The following is a 20,034-nucleotide window of genomic DNA, read 5'->3' on the forward strand; positions in this document are numbered from 1 at the left end:
CTCTCGCCAGGAGAGGGGGCATCCAGCCAAATGCCTCCCCAAAGGAAGAAGGTGTCTAGTCCATCTAAGGAACAGCAAGCAGGTGGGACATACAAGGCTTCCAGAGCACTGGAGATGAGTAGCACACATCTCATCTCAAGCTTGAGAAGTATAAGAGATCCCTCAGAGTAGCTCCACCCAGGGACATGGACCAGCAACGTTAAGGCATTTATTCTGCATTGAGGTGTCCTATCATTTAATGTTAGTTCCTAGAAAAGGACTTCAGCTCAGCACTGGGAGAACGAGTGTTCCAGGTCCCAGGATGTGAGGTCACTGTGATCATGCTCAAGCTGCTAGCATGCTGTCTCCAAAATAACATCTTGTAAAGACTGGCCACAGCAAGGCATAGTGGCACATACCTTTAATCCCTGAACTTGGGAGGCAGAATCAGGCAGATCTCTGTGAGTTCGATGCCAGCCTGGTCCACGTGATGAGTTCCAGGACAAGCCAGAGCTACATAGTGAGACCCTGTCTCTAAATAAAGAAAGAAAGAAATACTACCTGTACCCTGGACATCATCATCCCTGGCACCCTTTGTGGATCACAGTTTAAGCGTGCTGGCTGTTTTATTTTTATATTTATTTTCATATCATATAAAAATATGAATATACACTTATTTTAGCATAATGTGTGACAGAGAGATGTAGCTAAAGGCCACCAGTAGTTTCAGAGTCCCCACCACAGCCCAGCTTCCTCCACTTGGTGGGATGACTTGAGGAGGGCTTCCAGTAGCATCACGGTCACCCATAAGAACTAAGCCCCCATTGTCACTCTGCTGTCTGCTCCTGAGAGCACGCATTCTTTATCAGTAGCACACTTTATCAATAGCATGTATTTAATCGATGGCACCTTATCAATAGTGTCATTTATCAGTGGCAGACACTGTTGATAACACACTATTGGTAATGTACTTTATCAGTAAAATTTTATATTAATAACAGACTTTTTTGCTGATATCTTACTTTATTGATAGCACACTGCCAAAAGTGCACACTCCATCCATCCTTTGTCTACTCTCCTCCCTCTCTTACATGCTTTCCATTCCTCTCTCTCTCTCTCTCTCTCTCTCTCTCTCTCTCTCTCTCGTCTCTCTCATAGGGGTCTCTGATAAATAGAATCATTAAATCATTATCACAGGGAACCCAAGTTCAAATGCTGGTCAACACCAGCTTTGTTTCTGGGGTGTGGGTGGCCTGACAGTACCATACTCTTCTGATGGTCTTTGGTCCTTGGTAACTGCATGGACTCTGGGTCTTTCAAGCCTCCCTTCTCTCCAGGATGCAGGTGTTTCCCCTTCCACGCTGGCTTTGGGGCTTGACTGCTCCTTGGTGATTATTTGGGGAAAGGTCTTAGGATGCCTCTCCATCCTAAATGTTTCTTGTCAACACTTGACTATTACAGTGCCTCTGACCAGGATAGAAGCCCAAATAGTGACCATGGGCTGTGGATGAGACCACTGGGTTGGGGATGAACAAGGCTTTATCTATGCTAACCCTCGAGGGCAGAATGGGGGACATGTGAGGAGAGACCCAAGCTGTGGGGTCAGCCCACCACAGAGTCACCCTGAAGCTTCTCTCAGCTCCCGCAGCCCTTGCTAGCCACTTTCCCATGCTCTCCCACAGGGAAGCAATGACATTTCTGTGAGTGAAGAGTAGAGCAGTCATAACCAAAGGGTCACATCCAATGTGCAGACTCAGAGGTGGGGTTCAGAGGGGGCATCAAAACTGCCACCACCACATGGCTGGTACTTGACAGGCAGGGCTGTGCTCAGGCTGGAGCCCCAAAGCTGCAGTGTATGTGCTTGTTGCTTTTAGACAAAGAGATCAGAAGCCAGTCTCATGCTGCAGAGGAGGAAATTGAGACTTAGAAATAGATAGCCCATGGCCAGAGTCACACAGTGTGACGACAGCAGGGTAGAATGAGAGACAAGTCCTTGGGTCTTCCTTTGTGGACCAGGCTGCCTCCTTCCTGAGATTGTAGGTGATGGTGCCGGAGCGTAGGATGGTGCCAACCCTCTCCCACAGGCTCAGTGGCCTGGCAGGGGCTTGTTATGAGCATGGACTCTGGTTCATCAGTTCTACTAGAATAATTTGGAACTGCACCAAAGAGACATTTCATTAGCCATCATACACTTACTGAGCACCTATTGTGCACTTTATGCCTGTTGCCTGGAATGTGCTCATGCAGAAGAAAGCCAGAGTTCTGCCTTCTTGGAGCTTTGCTAAACTGAAGAGACAGAGTGAGCTATGACCCATAACAATGAAACACATCAGACAGTATGTCGGAAGGCTGGGGTGGCCAGCGGGAAAAAAGAGCAGTGAGCAGGGCAGGGAGCCTTGGGACAACAGAGAAATGGTGTGGGCAGGCCTCCTGATGGTGGTAACTTGAACAAGGACTGAGAGGGTCAGAGAGGGAGGGAGGAAAAGAGAGACAGACAGAGAAAGGAGGGGGAGAGAGAGAGAGAGAGAGAGAGAGAGAGAGAGAGAGAAATGGAGGGAGGGAGGGAGGCAGAGAGAGAGAGACAAAGAGAGACAGAGAAAGAGAGAGGATATGGAAGAACACTCATTGTAGGGAGAATGGACAGTTCATGCAAAAACCCTGGGGCAACCATGTACCCAGCCCATGTGAAGTAGAGAAAAAAAATAAAGCCAATATGACTAGGAGGGATGGAGCCCAGTGCTGGTGGCAGAGGGGACACAGTGTTGAGCCAGGGTCATACAGAACCCCATTAGCATCTGCATGGACTTTGGCTTCCTGTCTGAGGAAGAGAAGTCATCAGGAGAGTAGCAGCAGAAGGCACCAGGGGCTGACGTATTGCATCAGATATAGCCAGTCTCTGCATCTCTGACACGCACCCACCCCCATCCCCAGGCCCGGACCACAACCACCACCTGCCCTCGGTGGCTAAAGAAGCCCCTTGAGTAGCATCTGATCTTAGGTCCTGATGGGCATCTCTGGCTGTGGCTCAGGGTGTCTTCATTGCTGACAGGCTCTGTCAGAGGTCCTGTGCAGAACAACCCTGCCAGTGCCCCAGGGAACGTGGCAGCTGCTTATCTGGCAGTAGGTTCTGGCATTGAGCAGAGTCAACACACTCTGGGCCCTGCTTACAAAATCATATTTTCCAAACATAGAGAGAGCCCCACCAAGCTCCTTATCAGGCCACTGGATGGAAAAGCTCTGTTGCCTGGCGATGAGGCTTTATCTGTGAGGTGTGCACCAAGGACTGTGTGAGGTGGTTTCATTAGATCTCCTCCCATCTGTCTCTGCAAACAGCCCTGGGGGCCTCCAATTAAGGATTTGTCTTCTGTCTTTGTTAAATGTTTGCTTTCGTATCTAATAAAGCAGTTCACAGGTCTCCTCGGCTGGCGGATGATTGCTTTAGTGGGCCCCAGACTAGGTGGGGGTGGCAGAAGGAAGTGCCACATATACCAAAGCCTAGACCCTTAGGTTGGTTCATTAAGGACACTGAGCATAGCAAGCAGGCTAGCAAGAAGATCCAAACCTGGGAGAGCTTGAAGGCTACAGATTCCACTCGGCTTCCTTTCCATTCTTCCGGTCTGTGTGCCCACAGGTTCCCCGGCAAGCATCTCCCTCTGGAAATAAGTTATGAGCTTCTGAAGCCAAGCAGAGCCTTCTGATGGCAGCTCCCTAGGGGCTCCATAGGAGGGTCGTGTGGGTGGGATTGAGCTCTGACGTGCAAGCCCCAAGGGAGTGCTGCAGGTTTGCTTTGGAGCACTTGAGGCAGAGCTCACTGCTACAGTCCCAGACTCAGGTTTAGTGAGCTTTCGGGATCGCTGTCCGCGGTGCTGAAACACTCATCCTGCCTGGGACTCCTGGCTTTGGGGACTTAAATAACAAATTGTATTAAGATACTATGTTCTTCTAATGATTTAAACTTAATAGACAGGCAGGCAGGCAGGCAGACAGACAATAAATAACCATGACAGAATAAATAGAGCTATGTTTTTTTTCTCAAACTACTTTGAAGTTTTGTCAAATTCCCAACAGTTGTATATTTTTCACCTCTGAGAAACTGAGGCCCAGAGGATCGATCCTTTCCCCGTAATACCCCATACAATGACACTTTTATAGTCTACAGGCCCTAGTTTCTCTATAGGAAAGCTATTGGCACTTTTGGGAGATGGGGCCCCATGTACTCCAGGCTGGCTTCAGACTTTCTGTATAGCAGAAGCTGGTCTTGAACTCCTGATCCCCCTAGCTCCAGCTCAGATTCTGGAATTACAGATGCAGACCACCATGCTCACCTTCCGCTCCGTTCACACTGGTAGTCAAAGCTCCCAGCCTTTTATTGAGATCTTTGATCTATTTTGAGCTGGGTTTTTGTACGAGGTGAAAGGTAGCGTTCTGGTTTAATCTTCTACATATGGGTGCTCAACTTTCCCGGTACTGTTTGTTAAGGAGGCTGTTTTATTCTCCAACAGACGTGCATGGGTGTGTATGCTTCTTCCTGGGCTGTCCTTTATTCTGCTTGTCTGTGACTCCATTTTGATGTGAGTACCATGTAATTTTAGTTACAGTGGCTCTGTGAGCTGTTGTTGTTGCTGCTGCTGCTTCTGAGACAGAGTTCTTCCATGCTGCTCAGACTGGCTTTGAATTCAAGATCCTCCTGCTTCAGCTTTGCAGGTGCAGGGATTACAAACATATACCACCACACCTGGCTGCATTAGCAGTTTTGCATCATTTAAAAAAAAAAAAACATTGTCCCAGCTCTAGCTCATGCTGGCTACATGACTTCTAACAAGTCCATTCATCATTACAATTTTCCCCTTTATCACGGTAAAGACAACCAGGCTTGTAATCACTGCACCTGTAATGCTGAGGAAAAAATACCTTGAGTTTGACTCCATCTTGGGCTACATGGTGATTAATTAGATTGTCTAAATTCATTAGGCTAATTGGATAATTCGATTAATTAGATGACTAATTAATTAGATGGTGACTAATTAATCAGATTGACTGATCAATTAATTGATAAAATGGTAGAAGCAGTGGAAGAGATTTGAACTGGATTATCTCCAGATTCCTTTCTTTGGTGAAATGTGTCCTCTGGTTCCCTGGCCTCACTGCCCACACCTCCACGAGTCCCCCTCCCAAGCTCTCTGCAATAAATGAGGATCTCTGAGGGACTTGAGAGATGGCTCAGCAGTTAGAAGAGCTGACTGGGGCTGGCCACGGAAGTGCATGCCTTTAATCCCGGTACGGTGGAGGCAGAGGCAAGAGGATCACTGTGAGGTCCAGGTCAGTCTGGTCTACAGAGTAAGTTCCAGGAAAGCCAGGACTAAATAGATAGATATTATCTTAAAAAAAAAAAAAGAAAAAAGAAAGAAAGAAAGAAAGAAGAAAAGAGAAGAAGAGGGGAGAGAGACAGAGAAGACAGAAAGGCACACAGACACAAACACAGGCACAGGCACAGGCACAGACACAACCATGTAAGTAAAATTAGTAAATAAATCCTCATTTAAAAAGAATCCCACATCTATGTTCTTCTAGCCGGGCTGCCTTGTCTGGCCTCAATGAGAGAGGAAGTGCCTAGCCTCACAGAGACTTAAAGTGTCAGAATGGGGGGAATACCGAGGAGGGCCCCATCTCACTCAGAGGAGAAGGAAAGGGAGGATAGAGGAAGGGTTGTGGTGGGGTGACCAGGACAGGGGCAGTGCGCAGGATGTAAAATGAATAAGTAAAAAAATAAATTAATTTAATTTTTAAAAAAGAAAGGAAAAAAGAAGAGTCCCACATCGTATCAAAAGATGGTTTGTTACAGACAGCCTTACTTGTGTTACTAAGCATGTTCAGAGAGCTTTGCCCGAGCTGCCCACAGCCATCTTACAAGACCACCCAAACACTCATCTGCTGTGCTCCCACAGATGGGCCATGCAGACTTCCCTGCTATAACTGGGAATCCTGGGATAACAAAGTCTACTGAGTTACTCGTAGAACTGGGGATCCTGACACCTTGGACAGCCCCAGAAAGCTTGAGCTGTTGTCGCCCTTGATGAGGGAGCCCAGAAGTCTCACCTTCTCCTTAGCTCCAGGACGTGTGGTTTGGGTCTTGTGGTAAGCTAGGACTCTCAGAACCCTAATCCTGGCACCCTGTTCCTAAGACATTGAACACTAATAAATAATACATACTAAAGTGGACCCAGGACCGTGGCAATGAGAGCTCAGCTTTCTGTACAAAAGGAAAGCCAGGTCTCCAGTGCCTTTGTACTGGAGTCACAGGCCTAGAAAGGTCCTTGGGAGATCAACTGTCCATTATAGCTCTCTCATATCAGGAAGAAAGGACAGAAGCACACGCTGAGAACTCTAGGGCTTGGAGAGCCCCGCCCTACATCCCAGCTAAGGACAGATGGATGGAGAAAGGCTTGGGGCACAGGTGTTGCTGTGAATAGGACAATACTTAGCAATCAGAAGAAGCAGGACTGTCCCTGTGATCCCAGCACTCGGGAGGCTAACTAGGAAGACTGAATTTTAAGGCCAGCTTGGGTTACATTGCAAGACCTTGTCTTGGAGTAACAACTAAAACAGCAGCATTAAAACAAAAGCAAATAAACAAGGCCATGCCTCTGTCCACAGATTTGATTGTGGTAATGACTGCCCAGATAGTCACGCAAGTAAAAGCTTACTGAATTGTACAATTTAAGTGTGTACAAATATATATATATATATATATATATATATATATATATATATATATATGTCAATACATTTGGTTTTATTTTATTTTTACAGGTACTGTACAAACACCGGGGTTAGGTATAGCAGTCTCTTAAGTTTCAGGTAGGTTTGATTATTGTGGGAGAAACCTGCTGTTTCTATGAAGAGCCTGAGGTCCAGAGAGGTTGAATAGCCACTTAGTGCAGACCCTGTAGCAAAAATCCATGTTCTTTCTGGCACTTCCAGCAAGGTACTGACTGTGCTTTCAGGAGCCACCAGGGCCTGTCAGCACACCCTGAGCTGAAGGACTGGGTGTCCTTTCATCTGAAGATGCAATCTCACCTCCCACGCCTCCTCTCACCTAGCAGCAGAACTTTAGCCTGCCTCGTAGCTTAATTGCTGAGAAGCCCCATTCACAGGAGCGAGATAAGGTACAGACAATTGCCAAATGATGCTCCTATCTGACAGGGAGGGGCAACCTTGCTAGGGACTCCAGTCCCAGCTCACAATGTTCTGAAGAGCCTGCTCGGGCCACCATCCCTGAAGAACAAACACTAGGACAAGAGGACAAGAGGTCACAGTAGAAGCAAGAGGAGTTGGAAGAGAGTAGCGATTAGGGTAGGTTTTCAGGCTAGTCCAAGCACCCACTAGCTTTCTGTCCCTTGTGTCCTGTCCCAGCTCTGGATACCCAGACAGGAGCAGAAGTCAGAGCTGATCAAATAACAGAAGGCAAGCAATTTCAGGCTCTACTCCTGACAGAGCTGGGTCTGTGTGCCAGCATCCTGCTGTGAAGTGCTTAGTGCCTTAATGACCCGCACAAGGCTCAGTTAACACAAACCACACCATCACTACCACCACCTTGATTCCCTGCTGGTTCACTGTCTTTTTACACCTTACAAACCTAGGCTGGAACAAAGTGATCTGAGGCAGGAGACCTTGAGCCCTGGGGGTGGATGGAGAATGAGATTGGAACAGGTGGGCCAGCTGCATGTACGGGGCACCTACTGTATTCCAGGTATGAGCCAAGCCTTTCCAGGCTTTCGTTCAGTCCATCTGCAACACCACCAGGAACTCAAGGCCTCACCTCACTGGCATTGGTCCAAGGTCAGAAACAGGATGGGCCTTTGCCTCGGGCCATCTGACTCTCAAGGCCACTGCCTTGTCCTCAACACCTCCCACTTCTGCAGGATCCCAGGTCTTCCTATTTCTGAGTCTCATCCCTCATGGTGGTAGGCTCTCTCCCACAGCTCCAGGGTCAGGTTCTCTCTGTCACTGTGTCCACTCAAGCCATCCTAGGATCCCCGGGGGCGGGGGGTGCACAGCTTATAAAGTTTATAAGCAACTTTATAAACCAACAGTTTATAAAGAAGGCTCCCCTGACTTATCCAGTCAGTATTCCCAAAGTCTTGGGTGGAGAAAGTTACTACTGTGTCCACTTCAAACATTAGCAGTAAAGACAGTGGAATTCACTTTCTTGTGGGCAAGTGGACATTTATGAACAGGGGCCATCGTATCTGTATGACATTCCTGAGAATGTGGTTAGGACCAGTTAACCCAAATGAAACTGAGGCCTGAGTTTGCAAAGTGAGTGAGCAGCTGAACCACTGCTTCTGTCCAGAGTTGATTGGCCCCAGTGGCCTAGCTGTCCTGCACATTGGTGCTTGACCATGAGCTGGTGCTATCCCACAGGCTCTAAGTCAGCCCACATCAGGGGGATGATGAAACCAGCTTCCCCAGTCCCTCCAGAGGGAAGATTCCCCCAGTTCCTCCAGAGGGAGGCTCCATATCTGGTATCTCCAGACTTGGTCCTGCTATTTCCTGAGTCAACCAACTACCTACATTGCTTCACAAAAGCAATTGCTGCCTCCCAGGAGCCTCTGGGTGCTTGGCTTCTGAATGTCTACTAAACAGACCTTGCTTTGTGGTGGGGAAAGAGTAACAAGGTGGGTGCCCTTTGTGCGTGACAAAGAACAGCAGCCTCACCCTCCCTCTGGTACTCAACAAAGAAACCCTATTTCAGGTATTGTTAGTCAGCAGTTGCCATGGATACCAGATTGTAAGCACTAAATAAGGGACAAATCAAGTGTTTATGTCACTCTTTGATGCCATCCACTTCCAACCTTTTATCCACTTGAGTGTAGATGCGTCTCAATTCATTCAATGGCTTCAATACCAAAATACATAAAACGGCAGCAATAATCACCACTTCTAAAACTTAGCTGTCATTTACCAGGATTTAATACCGGAACCTATTCTGTGCACTCTCTCAGTGCTGTGGCCCTTTGAGGGAGGAACTGTTTCTATCTGCCGTACAGGTCAAGAAGGCTGCGCTGGAGAAAGAAGTTGTCCTTAGGAAAGACCCACAGCACCTGACTGCTGCATGAGCCAAACGTGGTCAGTGCTAAGGCTTAAGGTGCCCATTCCCCCCCACCCCTGTACTGGGGTGATGTCTTATTGGCACACTGCTTGCCTTGCAAGCATGAGGACCTGAGTGAGACTCTCCAGAACCCACATTTTAAATAGCTGTGTGTTGTAGTGTGTACTTAATAATCCCAGTGCCGGGAAGGCAAAGACTGGGGGACTCCTGGGCTTGCTTGGCTCCAGGGCACAGCTGGTCTGCCTGTTCAGAATCTAGGTACTGGGTACTGTTGTAGTACAGAAGCTCTGGGGACAGACACATGACCTTCACAGTTCCCTATTCCCTAACTCATACAGCCCTCATACAGGATCCTGTGTAGTCATGCACTGAGTGCAGGTCAAACATCCGGGAGGATTTGGGCAGGGTCAGCAGCCATGCCAGCTCACTGCTTGGGTAGAGACAAAGGGTGTAAGGGTAAGATACCAGGCAGGGGCTTTGTGGTAGCTGGTTTAAGTTGCTAACTGACACAATCTAGAACCATCTGTCTCAGGGTTGTCTAGAGTTACACAACTTATAGAATAAGTTTACACATATAAAGTGGATTTATGGGACTTGCTTACAGTCTGCAGTCCAACTAACCCAACAATGGACAGCTATGAATAGGAAGTCCAAGAATCGAGTAGCTGTTCAGTCCCACAAGGCTGGGTGTCTCAGCTGGTCTTCCGTGTGAGCTGGAATCCTGAAGAAGTAGATTCCAACAGATGTGCTGGCAAAGTGTGGGCAAGCGGGTGAGCTCTTCTTCCGTTGTCCTTATGTAGGTCTCCAGCAGAAGGTATGGGCCAGATGGAAAGGTGTGTTCCACCACACCTGGACCTAAACTGTTCTTTATTTAGAACTTGGCTCTGTCCCAGGCTGGCCTTGAACTCAGAGGTCTGCTTGTCTCTGTCTCCTGGGATTAAAACTGTGTACCACCTCGCCTGGGCTTAAGCTTTTCATGGCCACTATGCCTCAAGATCTGGATCAGAGGTGTGCCCTCCATTCCTGGATTGCAGATCATTCCAGATGTAGTCAAGTTGACATCTGAGACTAGCCGTCATACCATCTGAGAAGCTAGTTTCAATGAGGGACTGTCAGACCAGGTAGGCCTATAGGGCTTGTCCATGGGGGATTGTCGTAATGGATGGGGGGGAGATCTAGCACCCTCTCCTGGGTTTGGGTCATGACTTTGCAAGAGTAAAGAAAGTGAGCTGAACAATAAGAACATACATGACTCTCTCTCTCTTCCATTTTTATATTATGAATATGAATATTTTGTTTGCATATACATTTGTACACCACATGTATGCAGTATCCATGAAGGCCAGAAGATGGTGTTGGGCTTCTTGGGGCTGGAGTTACAGGCAGTTGTGAGCTGCTGTTTGGGGGCTGAGAATCAAACATGTGTCCTCTAGGAAGAGCAGCCAGGGCTCTTAACCTTAAGTCATCTCCCCAGTCCCTCTCTTCCCGTTGAATGTGATTATCATCTTCAAATTCCCTCTGTGATTTCCCAGCCGGTCACCTGAATAACCGCTTTGGCCCTTAAGTCTGCTTTCTCTTCTTAATTACTTAATCAGAACTAGGCGCATCTTCTTCTGTTGAGGCGAGACTAAGCAGCCCAGTTTGGGAAGAGGGATCCCAAGGCAGGCAACAGAGGCGGAGACAGCCCTTGCTCTAGTTAACAGTTCCACATGAAGACCAAGCTACACAGCTGTTACATATGTGCTACAGATGTGTTACATGTAAGAGCCCCATGCATGCTCTCTGGTTGGTCAGTCTCTGTGAGCCCCTGTGGGCCCAGGTCAGTTGATTCTGTAGGTTTTCTTGTGGTGTCCTTGACCCCGGTGGCTCCTACAGTCCTTCCTTTCCTTCTTTCACAGGACTCCCCAAGCTCCGCTTAATGTCTGGCTGTGGTCTCTGCATCTGTTTCCATCAGTTGCTGGATGAAGCCTCTCTGATGACAGTTATGCTAGGCTCCTGTCTGCAAGTATAGCAAAATATTATTACCGGAGATGTGGTGTTGTGTTTTATAAAGAGATAAGAAAGGGGTTGGGGGAGCACCCTCATAGAAGCAGGGTAATGGGGGATGGGATAGGGGGTTTACAGAGGGGAAACCGGGAAAAACATTTGAAATGTAAATAAATAAAATATTCAATAAAAAAAAAAAGAAATGCTTTGGATGTTTATAATACTAAAGCACATGCCCATGTGAATTTAATTACATTTTTAACATTAAAATTCAAAAAATATGGAATATGTTTGGTGGAAGGGAAGGTATGGTGTCAGGGAAGGAGGTTCCTCTGTGAGCCCATGCTGAGGCATCCCTTTCCCCTGAGGTACCAGCCACACAACAGTGTAGTATAGAATAGAGTTTATTCAGGGCATGGGGAGGGGAGTTGAGGGGGTAGAGATAGAGAAAGGCAGAGGGGTGGAGGAGAGGGTAGGGGGCAAGAGCAAGAGGAGAAGAGAGGGAGAGTGAGGAGGCGACAAGCAGCCCCTTTCATAGTGAGTCAGGCATGCCTGACTGTTGCCAGGTAACTGTGGGGCGGAGCCTGGACAAAATGCCGACTGGTAGGCTTTCTCTCGTGGATAAGTCTTAAGTTGGGCCGGTCATTGGCTGGCCATTCCCTCAGTTCTGCTTCAGCTTTACCTCTGCATATCTTGTAGGCGGGACAAACTGTGGGTTGAGGGTTCCAATCCCTCCACTGGAAGTCTTGCCTGCCTACAGGAGACGGCCTGTTCAGGTTTCATATCCCCCATTCCTCGGAGTCTTAGCTGGGTCACCCTCATAGATTCCTGGGAGTTTTCATTACTCATCCCAGAGATGCCTCACCCCCATTCCAGTGTCCTCTCCCTCCGTGTCTCTGCTGCTTCTGTCAAACTTCATCACAGCAACAAGAAAGGAAACCAAAACAGTCCTTGTTCTGAAATCCGGGCAAGCCATTTCTGTTTGTTAAATCCCCGGGGACAAGGATATGGTCCGTCCCCTTCTGAATGACCTCTGCTACCTCAGAGAACCTCACCCAAAAACTCATCATTGAAGGGAGATCATTGCGAGACACACACACACACACACACACACAGCTCAAGATTGCCTTGAGGGTAAACACAGCCCACTACAAGGATGCAGCCTCTGGGGAGTTCACAACCTGTGACCCCTTGTGTCCTTTGTTGGCCTTCACTGTTTCTTCCTGACGCCCTGAGTCCCCTCCACTTTCCAAAACAAATACAGTGAGTCACCCCTGTCCCATCCTGTCTATGTCACTTCTCACCATCTTATAAAGTCATTCTGCAAGTGTAAGGGCCTTCCAGTGGTGATCCCACCCAGAGTTTGCCTTGCATTTGTTCCAGAATTGTGAGCTCAAAGGAGCTTAAGACTGGGGTCCAGAGGAGCCTGGTTCACGTCTGCAGTCTGACACCCTGCAGGCAAGAGCTGACCCTCCAATTCCAGGCCCCTAGTGTTTGGAGGGGGATAGTGAGCCCACCTCTCATGCACAATGCACTGCCTCTGCTATGGAAGCTGTGCTGACAAGGATGGAATCTTCTGTTTCCACAGCTCTAGGGCAGACTAGCTGGAGCAGGTGCCAAGCAGGCCTATGTCTGTGTCCTCAAGTGTCCTGCCTTCCGTGAGTAGCAAGGCAGAGCCAGCAAGCAGCCTCCCTCCGGCAGCACCTGTGACCACCATCGCCATCCATCCCCACACATGAATAATTGGTACCATTTGCTTACCATTCTCCCCCCTTTCCCCGTGGAGGAGGTCCTTCCTTCCAAATTGGGAAAGGAGATTAGAAGAAAATAGTTTTGCAGCTGTCGGGAGACACACTTGCCTCCGGCGTTTGGCTAACGCTAGGATTTTTGGTTTGGAGTTCCGTATGGCCCATGACAGCCATTTGTTTCTTCTGTCTTAGCACCCCTCAGTCCTGCGTCCTTCAAGCCCCCTCTGACACCAGCTGCAGCCTCTGCAGATAGCTCCTCCACTCACTGTTGGCTTTTCAACCGGAGCCTTTCCTGGATCTCAGCTTGCATGCTTCAGAACTTTCCTGGTGGAGGGCTGTGTTATGTGTCTCCAAGGACAGTCTTGTCAGAAAGCAGAGGTCACATCATAGCCTCCCGATCATTTAGCTGTGTATTTTACACACTTGCACAAGGAGTTTGGAAGAATCAAGCCCACATCAGTGACCGCTCAATAACATAAACTGAATGGCTTGTCCTTCTCTGTCTCACTATAGCCTCCGGAAGAGCCTCAGGAAAAAAAAATCCCCTAAATCTGAGTCGTTGCCTCAGGTCGTGCTTCAAAGAGAACACAAAATATGAGCTAGGCTGACAGATATTGTAAATGGGGGAGAGTGACCCCTACACACAGTGGCGAGGGAACCAGGAAACCTGAGCTCCCCACTGCCAGGGCTCTTGCTAGTGCCATGCACTAGATGGAGCAAAGAGAAGGAATGTTGGCAGATGTTATTTTGTCAGCTGCACAAAAGAGTGACTGACATTTTGTTGCTCACCAACAGAGGATGCTTTATCAGCCTGTGATGGTGCAGTCTCTATGCCCATACCCATGCCTTGTATTGAGGGTGGTCATGTGACTTCCTTTGACCACTGAACTGTGAGCAGAAGCTGTGCGTTTCAGTTCTGAATGAACCCGTTTAGGAACCAGCGTGTGCTGCTCCCCAGCTACCCTAAAAGGCCAGGTGCAGTATGTGGAGAAGAAAGAGCCAGAAGATGAACCATTTTGAATGTTGAGCCACCCCATAAAGGACAGGACCCTGGAGGTACCTAAACCACCAATGTGTGTAAAAAAAAAAAAAAAAATTAACTTCTGTGGTTTTGAGCCATTGAGATGAAGGTGTTTGTCACGCAACCCATCCTGACTGCTACACAAACCAAATTCCATAGGAGGTCACCTGCCAAGGTGGTGTCTAGAAGTGGGGCCTTCCACCTCAGCTCACGGAGCACTTCACAGACCGCCCTGTGTGTGTAGAAGGGAGGAAGGCAAGGTGACCATTTCCACTTTACGAACCTCAAGTGAGATACTTTAGCGTCTCTAACTCATCATCTGGCCTCTTTACCTACTTATGTAAAGAAGAAGTTGGATGTGACCTCCTCAGGTGTCCTGAGTTTGGTTGGGTGGGAGATATTTCTTGTCATCCTTCTATCATCTTAGGGGTTCTCAGGAAGAGAGCCCATTGACAGCAGCTTGACAAGTGTGGCTGAAAGATGCCAGCACTTCACCCCAAACTCCTGAGAACTTGAATTCACTCGTTCCTACCCATCTCTATCCAGGAGTGTGGTTCCAGGGATCCTCACTCCTGACGCACCACCATCCCACAAATCTTTGGGCCCCTGGTATGAATGGCACAAAGTAGACAGTCTGAGAACACTGCTCTGTGATCAGATATGTGAGCCATCACCTCCCCACATAGCTCGGCTGGGTCACAGTTGGCCTGATGCCCTCCCTGACCAAGGAGGCTCTGGGTCAAGAATGTGTGACATTCTCAAAGAGTTGAAAGGATTATTTAGTGGTTTGGAGAGATGGCCCAGCACTTAAGAGTACTAGCTGCTCTTACAAAGGACCCAGATTCCATTCCCAGCACCCACGTGGTAGCTCACAACTGTCTGTAAACTCCAGTTCCAGGGCACCTGACACCCTCTCCTCTGGCCCTACGGTCACTGCATGCGTGTGATGCACACACATACATTCAGGAAAAATATTCACACAAAGAGTAAGTACGCCTTTAAAAAAGAAAAGAAAACAGTTATGTAACTGTACGTTCAAGGGCGTGTTTGTTCCCTTTCCACAGGGTGCTACCGTACATTTCCAACAATATAAAATATGAGATGTTTTTCTTCTATTCAAAAAATATGTTATCCAACAGTTTAAAAAGCAGCTTGCACTGCAGCAGCTGAACCCTGCCCTGTGCTGGATCCTTGCACAAAGTCAGTGATTTTTGTTTTTTCTTCTTCTCCTTCTTCTTCTTCTCCTTCTCCTTCTCCTTCTTCTTCTTCTCCTCCTCCTCTTCTTCTCCTCTTCCTCCTCCTCCTCCCCCTTCTTCTCCTCCTTCTCCTCTTCTTTGTCTTCGTCTTCTTCTTTTTTTTTTAAGATTTATTTATTTATTTTATGTATATGAGTACAGTATTGCTTTCTTCAGACACACTAGTAGAGGGCATCAAATCCTATTACAGATGGTTGTGAACCACCATGTGGTTGCTGGGAATTGAACTCAGGGCCTCTGGAAGATCAGGCAGTGCTCTTAACCACTGAGCCATCTCTCCAGCCCCTTTGTCTTCGTCTTCATCTTCTTCTCCTTCTCTTCCTCCTCCTCCTTCTCCTCTTCCTCCTCCTCCTTCTCCTCTTTCTCCTCCTTCTCCTTCTCCATCTTTTGCTTCTCTGTCTTTCTTCTTCTTCTGTGACTCAACCTCTGACAAGAAGCAGTTTAAGGGAGGAAGGCTTTCTTCTGTCAATCACACTGGGGAAGCCATGGCAGCCACATGAGGCTGCCTGTTTGCATCTCCACAGAATAGGAGAGACAGGACAGGAAGTGAAATCAGGTTACAAATGACAAGGCCTGCTCACAGCAACACACTTCTTCCAGTGAGGTCCCAAATCCCTAAAGGTTCCATAGCCTCCCAATTCATGATCCCTAGCTGGGATCATATGGGACCATGCAGGCCTGGGGCAGTGGACAGGGATGCCAGGAATTCGGAAGTGAGCAGGCTCAGACACCTGTTTCTACAGATCTCTGTAGTGGTGAATAGTTAATCCACCTTGAGCTCCCTCCTGGAGAGTGGTCGAGCCTCTAAGCACCCACCAGAGCTCTCTGGATTCTCGAATGAAAGACACACACATGTCAGCTTAATTTTTAATATGCCTTACTAGCTCAATGGCTGGGCACTTCCCCAAAGTTAGCACATACTCTCCTCTGGTAATCTTTACTTAACACCTTTTAAATCTATATTTTATCTTTGCTGCCCCAGACACAGCCAGGGGATTGGCCCCTGTGGCCACTTACCCTGAGTCTTACATGTCCACAGGACCTTAAGTTTGATCTCTCTGCTTCCCCATCATGGCGTCATGGCAATTCTCTCTGCCTTTCTTCCTTTCTTCACCCTCAGTTTCTTGCCCACACAATCACCTCCATCTCTCTACCTAGCCATTGGCTGTATGACAATTCTTGACAATTTTTTTCCTAAAGATTTTATTTATTGTATGTATGAGTATACTGATCTATCAGACACACCAGAAGAGGGCATCAAATCTTATTACAGATGGTTGTGAGCCACCATGTGGTTGCTGGGAATTGAACTCGGGACCTCTGGAAGAGCAGTCAGTGCTCTTAACCGCTGAGCCATCTCTCCAGCCTTGTACGGCAATTCTTTATTACCAATCAAAGCCAGCCAAGGACAGGGACCCTCAGTGTCTCAGAAGGGTGGCTTTGGGAAGCCAAATTAAGACAAAGCATTAGAACTAATCCCCAACAGATCCTTGGGCAGAGTGTTGGACTGAGGAAGGCAGAGGGGCTGAGTTGGATACCAGACTACCAGCCAGATAACTGATTATGTAACATAGGATGATGGACAGCTTAAAACAGGGTGGAGGCCGTGATCACTGAGGACCAAGTGGAGGTGGTTGTAAGTGAGGCTAGAAGGAATGGGGGACAAGTAGTGACTGTAGGATCTGTGCTGCGGGGAAGTGTCCTAGTTAGAGTTACTATTGCTGTGATGGAACACCATGACCAAAAACAACCTGAAGAGGAAAGAATTTATTGGGTTTACATTTCCATGTCACTGTTTGTCATTGCAGGAAGTCAGGACAGGAAGTCACACATGGCAGAAACCTGGAGGCGGGAGCTGAAGCTCATAGAGGAGAGGACTGTTTACTGGCTTGCTCCCCGCGACTAGCTCAGCATGCTCTCTCGTAAGACAAGACGCGGGACCACCAGCCCAGGGATGGCACCACTCACAACGGGCAAGGCCCTCCCTCATCAATCACTAATTGAGAAAATGCCCTACAGGCTTGTCTACAGCCAGGCCTTATGGATGTATTTTCTCAATTGAGGTACCTTTCTTTCAAATGACTATAGCTTGGGTCAAGTTGACATAAAAGCTAGCCAGCACAGGAGATCAAAATAATAGTACTGCCATGGAAAGGCGGGCCTGGGATAGCCCAGGGTAGTGTTGGTGCTGGTTAGTAGCCAGGATGAATAGAAGTCTTTGGGCAGTTCCCCAGAGGCAGAGGGGGCTAATGTGGGTAGGGGGGAGTATGTAGAATACAAGTTTAAGGACTGGGGGCTTGAGGCTGGGTGGAGGGCTGGTCTGTTTCTGCTCCCCAGCCCAGAGATATAATTCAGATACACTCCAGAGAGAAGTTGCCAGTGGCTCAGCCCCGGCTGACACCAGCCCTTGCCTGCCCACCCATCACTCTGCCCTTTGTAAAGCTGAACCCCACCCTGACTGAGCTGGCAGCACCCATCCGTGTGAGGCACATGGTCTGTGGAACTTACCTCTCTCATCTGTTAAGTCCATAGAGCCAAGTGGCTGCCTTTCCGACCTGAGGAGATGCTCACAGACTCATGTCTCAAAGCTCACGGCGCGTCCTGGGTGCTGTGTTGAGTCTTTAAGAAAAACTTGTTTCCTTTAGGGATTTTTTCCCAGACTCACTCAGGCCCTTCCTTACATTCCGCAGGCTTAGCAGTTTCTGCCAATGAATCCTGTCTGTGTTCATGACAGTTGTGTGACTGTCTCCAGGAACAAGAGACCCCAGCTCCTAATTCCATGGATGGTTCCTTAGGATCTTCATGACAGCTGCTGGTTTCTCCCAGAGTGAAAGTCATCCAATACCATAGCCCTTGGGCTATCTGGCCTCGTAGGCTGTTAACAGTCATCCCGGTCCCATCCTCCTGACCACACAGGACAGCTACATCCAGCAAATGCTCAGGAAACTGTTCCAGTTCAACATCCCATTTAGGCTAGGGGGTAGCAGAGCTCACCTTTAATCCCAGCACTCAGGATGCCCAGGTAGGCAGATCTCAGTGTTCCAAGTCTACCTGGTCTACAGAGCAAGTGCCAGGACAGCCAGTCCTACATAGACAGACCCTGTCTCAAACAAACAAACAAACAAACAAACAAACAAAAATACCATCTAGGACCACCAAGACAGCTCAGTGGCTAATGAGCCTGACTGAGTTTGAGCCCCAGGACCCACATTGTGGAAGCAGAGGACCAACTCCTACCATGGCATGCAACACACACATACACACACACAGAGATACTTACACACACAGACATACAGAGATACACATACAAAAACACAGAGAGATACACACAAACACACAGAAGGAAAGAAAGAAAGAAAGAAAGAAAGAAAGAAAGAAAGAGAGAGAGAGAGAGAGAGAAAGAACAATTTTAATAGCATCTAAAGAAAGTAATATGGGAGTTGCACATGCTGGTAAATATAACCGACCATTTGGGAAGTAGAGGCAGGAGGATCAGGAGTTCAAGGCCATTGTTTCTATATGGTGAGTATGGTGAGTATGGTGAGTATGGTGAGTTTGAGGTCAGCCTGGAGCCCAGGAGGCCCTGTCTCAAAAAACCAAAGGAAGTTAAAAGTGGGATGAAGGGAAGAGGAGGCACGGGGGAGGGGAGAGAGAGTGGGAAACAGAAACTGAAAAGAGAACAGGAAGGAGAAGAGGAAGAAGAGGAAGGGGAGGAAGGTCACAGTGGTGGGGGACAGGGAACAAATGTGGGCCAAGGAGCATCTGGGCTCAGATCTTGGCTGCAATCTTTGGCAAGAACATTCTGCTTGTCAGCATCTGTATCTGGGAATGCAGGCAGGGATCATGTTCTCAAGAGGCAAGGGATTTAAGTCTTGAGTATCACTGGCAGTCTGAGGGGTGGACCTGTTCCTTAGAAGCACCAGGCCCCATGAGAGATGCTCTGGGTACCTGGGGTGCAGGTGGAGGCTTCTGTTTGCTTTTGGCCTCCACCCAGAGTCCCATTTCCAGGTTGCCTGGCAACCATTGTTCATTTAATCGGAAAATAAAAATCAATTTCCTTTATGACGTGAGCCAGGGGACCAGATGATCCCCCAAGTTTAAGCCAACATACTGCCCAGGCTTGTGGATGAGGACACACTCTGGTTGCAGTAGGAAAAGTCTAGAGAGCGTAAACTGAAAAGCCTGCCCAGGGGTGCAATTCAATTAAAGCCCTTTCTTACAATAGCAGGGAAGAATGACAGTGGAGACCCAGGTGTCCTGACAGGGTCACGCTCTCACAATGTAGACGGAAAATAACAAGCAGCTTGTGAGTGCAAAGTATTGTATGCTGACACTTTCGTTTCAGAACAACAAAGTTTGTGTGCGGACTGAGAACATTCTGGAAGAACACGGGGCAAAAGGGATTTTTCACTGAAAAACAACAAGTCATTTTGAGTTCCTATTTTCGAGTCTGGAGAGATGGCTCTGTGGTAGAGACACTTGTTCTAGAGGAGGACACTGTGTTTGTAGAGGACACTGGTTTGGTTCCCAGCACCCAAAGAGTGTCACACAACTGCTTGGAACTCCAGTTCTAGGATCTCTGGCACACTCTTCCAGCCTATGCAGGCACCAGGCACTGTGTGGTACACAGACTGTATGCAAGCGAGACACTCATACACATAAAATAAAGAGAAATACATCTAAAATTGTAAAAATAAACTGCTCTCTATTTTTATTTTTGAATTAAAAAAATAATGTAGTTAAAAAAAAAAAAAAACCCCAATGTTGTCATTTCCCATTTTAGATAGAGAATTCCAGTGTTAGGGACTCAGGGTACAGACCCTCAAGGACCCATGGGCATTGATATTATGTAGACAATGTACCAGTCTATTCAGGCTGCTGGGACAAGATGTCATAAGTCAGGTGGCTTAGGAACAAAATGTCAAGGTGCTC

This window comes from Arvicanthis niloticus, chromosome 23 (assembly GCF_011762505.2).
Source record: "Arvicanthis niloticus isolate mArvNil1 chromosome 23, mArvNil1.pat.X, whole genome shotgun sequence".
NCBI lineage: Eukaryota > Metazoa > Chordata > Mammalia > Rodentia > Muridae > Arvicanthis > Arvicanthis niloticus.